Consider the following 9,105-nt stretch of genomic DNA (forward strand, 5'->3'; position numbering starts at 1 on the left):
ATATTCTTCAAAATCTCATTTTTAAGATAAGGTCTTCATAATTAACTCTTCGGTCCTGTTAGCAACTTGATTACGGAGGTTTATCTGAGAACGAATGGGGTGTGAGGTTCCAAGGGTATTTGGGAGAAGTGATAAACTCTGATAGCCATGACTCAAATAAACAAAGAAACAATAAGAAAAGTAAATGGCAATTCCTCAGGAAATTAAAACTAGAACTGCCATATGATTCGGCAATTCTACTTATGGGTATTTACCCTCAGAACACAAAAACACTAACGTGAAAAGGTATCTGTACCCCCATGTTCACTGCAGCATTAGTTACAAGAGCCAAGATACAGAAACAATCTAAATGTTCACCAAGGAGGAATGAATTTTAAAAAATGTGGGGTAGGGGCGTCTGGGTGCACACTGGGTTAAGTGTCTGACTCTTGATTTTGGCTCAGGTCATGATCTCACAGTTTGTGGGTTTGAGCCCCCATATTGGGTTGGCGCTGATACAGCAGAGCCTGCTTGGGATTCTCTCTCTCCCTCTTTCTCTGCCCATCTCCTGCTCATATTCTCTCTCTCTCTCTCTCTCTCTTTCTCTCTCTCTCAAAAATAAATACACATAAAAAAATGATGCTGTAATTATATACACATATATACAATAGAATGTCATTCAGCCATAGAAAAGGATGAATTGCTATTTGTGACAAATTGGATGGAACTTAAGGGTATTAGGTTAAGTGAAATAAGTCAGAGAAAGAGATGTGCTGCAGAATCTCACTTACATTTACCATCTAAAAATAAACAAACAAACACACAAAAACCTGTTCATAGATACAGAAACCAGAATGGTGGTTGGGGGAGGTTAGAAGTGGGAGGTGAACCAAATGAGTGAAGGGGGTCAAAAGGTACAGGCTTCTAGTTAGAAAATAAATAAACTTGGGGCCCCTGGGGGGCTCAGCTGGTGGAGCGTCTGACTTCGGCTCAGGTCATGATCTCACGGTTCGTGAGTTCGAGTCCCCGTCGGGCTCGGTGCTGACAGCTCAGAGCCTGGAGCCTGCTTCAGATTCTGTGTCTCCCTCTCTCTCTGCTCCTCCCCTGCTCACACTCTGTCTCTCTCTCTTTCTCGAAAACAAATAATCATTGAAAAAAAAAAGTTTTCATCATAAGAAAAGAAATTCTGTGACTACGTGCAGTGATAGATGTTAACTACACTTACCGTGATGGTCACTTTGCAATATATACAAATATTAAATCATTATACTGTACACCTGAAACTGATATGATGTTGTATGTCACATAAACCTTATTCAGAAATTAAAATTAAGAAGATTTTTTTAAATAAAAAGCAATTTTAAATGTGGGTTTCAATATCATATTTACATATTTAGCTGTTACTCTCTTATCTTTTGTGCTGAAAGATTAACATTGCCTAAAAGTACAGATATCAGACATTTATTATAAAGAAAGTATATAAATGCAAAATGCTCAGATTCCCTTTATAGGTCAACTTGACTGATCTATGGGATGTCCATATAGCCGGTTAAAATATTATTTTCTGGATGTGTCTGTCAGGGTATTTCTAGAAGAGATTAACATGTGAACGGGTAGACTGAATAAAGACCACCCTCTCCAATGTGGATGGGTATCACCCAATCCATTCAGGGCCGGAATTGAACAAAAAGGTCGAAGAAGAAGTGAATTTGCTCTTTGGTCGAGCTGGGACACCCATCTCCCCCAGCCCTCAGACATCAGTCCCCCAGACTTTCAGGTCTCAGTTGGACTATATCCGGTTTTCTTTGTTTCCAGTTTGCAGATGTCAGAACGTGAGATGCCTCAGCCTTCATAACTGAGTGAGCCAACTTCTATAATAGAACATAAACATAAATATAAATATCCCCTACTGCTTCTGTTTCTCCCTTGTGAACCCTAATACACAAGGGCTTCCCGGTGATCAGGAAAAAGAGTGGGACTATGAATTTTTTTTTGAAGAAATATACAAACCCTAAGAGTATCGGGTGCCTGGATTTCAAGGATGAGCTATATTATTTTAAAAATTTCATGTGCTCCATGCTTTGGTCATTAGGAATCTTTATGTAAAAACCATAACTGGAAATAAAATTTTACGTCTTCTTTAAATCATGCGTTCATTTTTCATTTACATTAAACTGACAAAAATCACATTCCATTTCATACTCATCTAGACTTCAAAGGAAGAATATCCTTAAAACATGAAGTGATAAAGCATAAAATCACACCATTATGTTTCCGAAATGCACAGTCACATTAGATATATATTACTCCCAAGTTCAGCATTGACACTGATAACCACATTTTCTTCACCAATTGTGAACAGCCGTTTCAGAAATTTGATACTATCGAGAAATACTTGAACTCCCCGATGCTTTATTCATTGAAACATTATTTCCAGTATTTCTATCAAGATCATCTAAGTAACACATTATACCCATTTTCCCTCTGAGGAAATTTTATTGTCCTTGTTTGCAGTGATAAAAGATACATGTTATAAGATACAGATTCATAGTCTTAGCTTGAGTTCTTCCTATTATGAAATTTTAGAATGTGCCTTATCAACTTTTGTTGGACATCTTTGATAATATAATGTAAGAGAAAGCTGACATATTTCTCTTGGGTGGGAGACTTCAAAACCAGTCAACATGGTATGTGAACTTTGATAATTTTATCTTTAGGTCAAATATCTTAAGATCTTTTAAAAGAAGCATCCATTATCTCAAGTTTTGATTTTGGTACAATGCCCAAGATTTTCTTTTTTGTTTCTTTTGGACTTGTGGCAAAAGTATGTAACAAAAAATAGCAGAATAGATAAAAAGCAAACATCCTATAAGAATCAAATGATACAGAGAACATGGTGGGGAAATTGTAAATATATTTATGCAGATAAATTTATCTGTGCATGTGACAACAACAATTGAGACTAAAGTTTTCAGACTTTTTATGACATTGTGCCTGGGTACTATTCCCTAAAAATCACTTTACATTTTTATATTTGTACTTGGAGTTTTGAATACATTTATTAAAAATAATTTTTAAAATGTTTAAGTTTTAGCTAAAACATAAATAGAGCCAAAATATATTTATAACTTACTTAATTTAAATCCTTCTCCCTCTTTCAAAACCAAATATTCAGCTGGGTATCCATTACATTTGAGGGACACAGAACATCATATTACTCAGAACATTTCTGTATTAAATAGTAAGTTTTCCGATGAGGGTAGTAGAAATCCCAGCTATTCATGATTTCAGTAAACAGGAAATTATTACCTTACATTTAACTGTGTCGTTATCAATTTATTGGCTCTCACCTCCAAAACACCCTTTCAGAATTGGGTTTACAGTAGTAGATGGGATTCCTTTAAGATTTTCTCCTTTATACCTGCTTCCGATTCTGTCTCCCTCTCTCTCTGCCCCTTCCCCACTCATGCTCTGTCTCTGTCTCTCTCTCTCAAAAACTAAATAAACATTAAAAATTAAATAATGAAGGAGGCTTCTGGGCTGTTGAGTCAGTTAAACTACCAACTTCAGTTCCGGTCGTGATCTCACAGTTTGTGGGTTCGAGCCCCGCATCCGGCTCTGTGCTGACAGCGGAGAGCCTGGAGCCTGCTTCGAATTCTGTGTCTTCCTCTCTCTCTCTGTCCCTGCCCCAATCATGCTCTGTCTCTCTCTTTGTCAAAAAATAAATCAACATTTTTAAAAACTAAAAAGGAAGATCTTCTCCCTTACAGCGTGCATGATAATAAGCTTTCTCAGTAGAGGGCGCTGGAGGGACACTGCATAAGTAAGGGCATAGGGGACAACTGCATAAGAACTTCGCCAGTTCTGAGGTCTGCCCCACCTGGGGTTGTTGTATGGGTAAGAGGTCTTGGAGAAAACCCTGCCCCAGCTGTAACCTAAAATGCCTGGGCTCCAACCCGCCTGCAGCCTCAGACTTTTGTTTGTTGGGAGTTTTTAGATTACTGATTCAATTGCATTCCTAGTATTCAGTCTGTGCAGATTTTTTTTTTTATATGAGATTTATTGTCAGATTGGTTTGCATAAGATTTTTTTTTTCTAATTTCTTCCTGATTCAGTCATGGAAGAATGCATGTTTCTAGGAATTTATCCATTCCTTCTAGATTGTCCACTTCACTGACGTACAATTGTATGTAATCCACATCATTTTTAATCCATTCATCCATCCATGGACCCTTAGGTTGTTTCCAGGTCTTGGCCATTATAAATAATGCTGCAGTGAACATAGGGGTACATGTTGGTGCATGAATACCCAGAAGCGAAATTGCTAGGCTGTATGGTAATTCTAGTTTTACTTTGGGGGGAAGTTCCATACTGGCTTTCATAGTGGCCACTCCAGTTTACATTTCTATCAAACGGTGCCTGAGGGTTCCCTTTTCTCCACATCCTCTCCAACACTTGTCATTTCTTGTCTTTTTTGATACTAGCCATTCTGACATGTGTGAGGTCATGGATGGATTATGCTAAATGAAATAAGTCAGACAGAGGAAGACGAATAACATATAATTTCACTTACGTGTGTAATCTAAAAACAATACAAATGAACGAGCAAGAGAGAACAGAAACCGACACATAAATACAGAGAACAAGCTGGCTGTTGCCAGAGGGGTAGGGGGGTAGGGGTTGAGCACAATAGGTGAAGGAGATTAAGGGGTTCAAGCTCCCAGTTATAAACGAAAGAAGTCACAGGGGTGTAACGTACAGCACAGGGAATACAGTCAACAATGCAATAATAACTCTGCATGGTGACAGATGATAAGTAGACTTCTCAGGGTGATCATTTTGTCTACAGATTATGCTCATACATGTTGAATCCCTACATGGTACACCTGAAACTAATATAACATTATATGTCAATGGTACTCCAATAAATAAATAATAAAAACACCTTGCAGCCCCAGACCAGCATGCTGCTTACCTTCCCAGGGCTCACCTGACATGAATACCAGGTATCCCAGACTTTCTACACTGGGTGCTCCAGGCTCCTACCTATGTTGACGCCCTATTCTTTCTGCGTGCCTGCCTTCCTTCCAAGTGTTTCTTCCACAGTCCGTCCAAAGCTGTACCGTCCTGAAGTGAACACTACCCACTGCAGGTGCCCCGCCCCGTCTCCACTGGACCCCAACCCTGGAGTCTGACTGTGGCTCATCTGTGCCATAAAGGTTCCTTCTTGCTTGCTCAGCACCTACATTTCTGTTCTGGGAAAGCCAGCAAGATTCCCTGCCCTTTCCTGGCCTGGAACTCCAACTCCCCCAAAGAAGTCAGAGCCCTAGCTTTCCTGGAGAGGGTCCTGACCAAGGCTGTCCATCCTTAGCTACACACCATGAGTCCTAGCTTACCTTAAAGCTCATCAGTACTTTTTAATTATATTATAACTGTGATTTGTCTTAAACCTCACGTATTTAAATTGCTCTGTGGGTCCCGACATATATATATATATATATATATATATATATATATATATATATATATATATTTTTTCCTATATGTAATATAGAAATATATATTACAATATTTAGATTATTTTTCAGGAAAGATGCTTAGATGGTTATAAGCTGGATTGCTAGGCACATTAGCATGTGCCCTAAAACATGAATGCATACTATCAATTTATATTACAAAACTGTATGTAGCAATTTGCATTTCCATTGTCATTAAGTGAGAATACTGTTTTGCCCATAATTATGCCAGTATTATATGTTGTGTCAATCATTTCAATAAGAGAGAAATAGTGTCTTACTGTTTTAATTTGTATTCCTATGAGTAGTCATGAAGTGGAATATATTTTCACATGTTTATAAACATTCTAAACATTCTCTATATTTTCTTCTATGGCTTGCTTATTTATCTATCCTTTATCCTTTATCATATATATATATATATATATATATATATATATATCCCCCAAGGAGCTATTTGCAAATAATGACTATTGATTGTTTTAAATGCTACAACTAATTTCTCTCAGGCTGTTTCGATATTTCGTAAAAATACATTTAAAGACAGTGATATTTTTCATTGATTATTTATTATTAAATCTCTCTGACTCTCCGAGTATTTGTTCCACTACCTCTGAGGTTATCGTCCGTCACAGGTCTTATCAAAATGATTACCTTATTTCAAGCTTCAAATGAAACCCTTTCATCTCTCAGCAACCCTATTTGTAGCTGTCTTGGATTTTTCAATCCCCAACCCCAGTGTGACAGTATTTGAAGACAGGATGTGTAAGAATATTGTAGAATATTATAGAATGTTTTATAGAGTTTGAAAGACGATCAAGAATAACTTTACCAAGGTCCATGAGGACCCAATGGCAAGAGAGCGTTTCAGTATTTATTTTACTAGCACTTTTTTTTAACTTTATTCATTTTTTGAGAGAGAGAGAGAGAGAGAGAATGGGGTAGGGGCGGAGAGAGAGGGAGAGAGAGAGAGAGAGAGAATACCAAACCGACTCCACACCACCAGCGCAGAGCCCGACACGGGGTTCAAACTCACAAAGCGTGAGATCATGATCTGGGCCGAAATCAAGAATCAGACGCTTAACCCACTGAGCCACCCAGGTGCCCTTGAACTAGCACTTTTGATACCAAGTTGCTTGTGTTCCATAATGGCCTTGCCTATAAGAAATTCCTTCATATTTTATAAAAACACATGAGCTTTCTTTTATAAATAAAAGTGAGTAGGTAAAAAATGGAATGTTTGTTCATGAAAAGGAATATGCTGCCATATATCTGGTTGAGCCTCTCTCTGTCTGTAACATATTTATGTATTGTACTAATCTATATCCTTAACTGCTTCCTTAATGCATTTTTTTCTGCATTTGTATTCACTTCCCTGAAAAGTTGGTTATGTGACTTACCTGAAAAGCTCTGCTGTGTGAATTAGGCCACGTTTCTCTACACGTATCATTTACATGTCGAACTTCCCATCCTTATCTGAAAACTTCATTATCCAAATTAAGGCTCTGACCTCTTTCCATTTTGCTAATTGAGGTGTAACAATATCAGAATTAATATTCTCTGATTCATGAGGATGAGGGAAAAAAAGTCTCCTGTGTAACCGGACCAAAATGTAATAATTACTCGCCTGCATTAAATGGTTTATTTTGTGGCTGCGTTGCAAGTTTTATGTTTAGAGGATTTGTTAAATCACAGAGAATCAGTTTTAGGAGGTAACAAGTTTCAACAAAAAATGTGAATAATAGGTTGAATTTCCTCCAGATGCCAGGGAACTCCATAATGGAAAGTGTTTTCTAATTTCACGGGAGAGAGGTAACGGAAAGACAAGCAGCTGAGAAAACTTTATTTACAATAAGTAAGGTCTGCAAGGCATAGATAGGTATATATATATATATACATATATATATATATGTATATATATATATATATATAGCTCAACCTCTCTCTCTATATATATATATATGTATACTATATATACTATATATATGTATACTATATATAGTATATATATACATGTATATAGTATATATATGCATTTATATATCAACCTCTTTACAATAAGTAAAACTTTATTTACAATATGTAAATAAATATATTTTATGTATTATATGTAAATATATATTTATATGTAAATATGTAAATATATATCAACCTCTTTATTTACAATATGTAAAACTTTATTTACAATATGTAAATATGTAAATATATATCAACCTCTTTATTTACTATATGTAAATAGATATATTTTATGTATACATACACATATATATATGTACATATATAATATGTAAATATATATTCATATGTAAATATGTAAATATATATCAACCTCTTTATTTACAATATGTAAAACTTTATTTAAAATATGTAAATATGTAAATATATCAGCCTTTTTATTTACAATATGTAAAACTTTATTTATAATATGTAAGGTCTGCAAGGCATAGATAGGTATATATATATATATCAACCTCTCTCTATATATATATATATCAACCTCTATAAATATATCTACATCTATAATGTATATCTGTAGATCTTTACAAATATAGAGATATCTATACAAATATCTCTATATATCTATATACCATATGTTACATAGATACTATATAAGTACCTAGGATTATATAATAGATAGATATAGATATAAAGTTAAATTATAAATAAGTTCAAGCTTTTGTGTTACTATTTATTTACTAATTTTATTTATATTATATTATTTTATATCATATGTATTTATCGTAGAGTCTGGGAGCACGCTGACAAAATGAAGGAAAAAAATCTGGATGCCTGTTAAATATTTTTATATATTATAATGTATTCTCTTAATCAGAAACATGATTTTTAATTTGTATTAAGCAACATGACATCCATTATTTCTGACTAATTATGCAGATAGGATTATATAAGAGAACTGATGCTGGGTTTGCCATGAAGAGAAATTTATCTACATGGAAAAGATGAATTATACATTCAGATGAAGATTCTGTCCCTGTATTAGGATTTCAGAAGGGAAAGAATGTGAGCATGTCTCCTCTCACTGGTTTTCTGGAATAACCATTTTAAGTGGGAACCAACATTGTATTCCTCAATTAGACTAAAATGCAAATACCATTATTAGTAATTTTCACCACGGTTCTTTATGAGGTGATGTTTCAGTGGCAGAATAAGGCAATAAAATATCATGAGACTCCTATTTGCAGATTTACTCAGTACATTGAGTTCAGCTTGTTGTCGTTATTATGTTTTCAAAGAGCACCACATCTGTAATAGAGGCTGGGCTTCCACATTCTGTATCACGTAAAGTAAAAAGACTAGGGAAACATCTGAATAATTTAAAATAGATAAGGGCTAAGTATCCTCACCTACCCTAAGTGTCTGTAGAATTGACTTCAACAGTCCTGCCAAGTTCCATTATAATTTTCCACAGTCATCCAATTATGGATCTGAAAAATCAACCAGACGTGGTGATATATTATTTTTTTCTGTTTAGAGCTTTCCATGTGATTTCTTGTACATCATCCTGCACTGAAAGGTGGAGACGTTGTGACTGATGTGGATAAAATACTTAATGGCGTTGACGCAGCTAGCATCATGTTCCCCTCCTAAT

Source organism: Panthera onca, chromosome A1 (genome assembly GCF_046562875.1).
Source record: "Panthera onca isolate mPanOnc1 chromosome A1, mPanOnc1 haplotype 2, whole genome shotgun sequence".
NCBI classification, from domain to species: Eukaryota; Metazoa; Chordata; class Mammalia; order Carnivora; family Felidae; genus Panthera; species Panthera onca.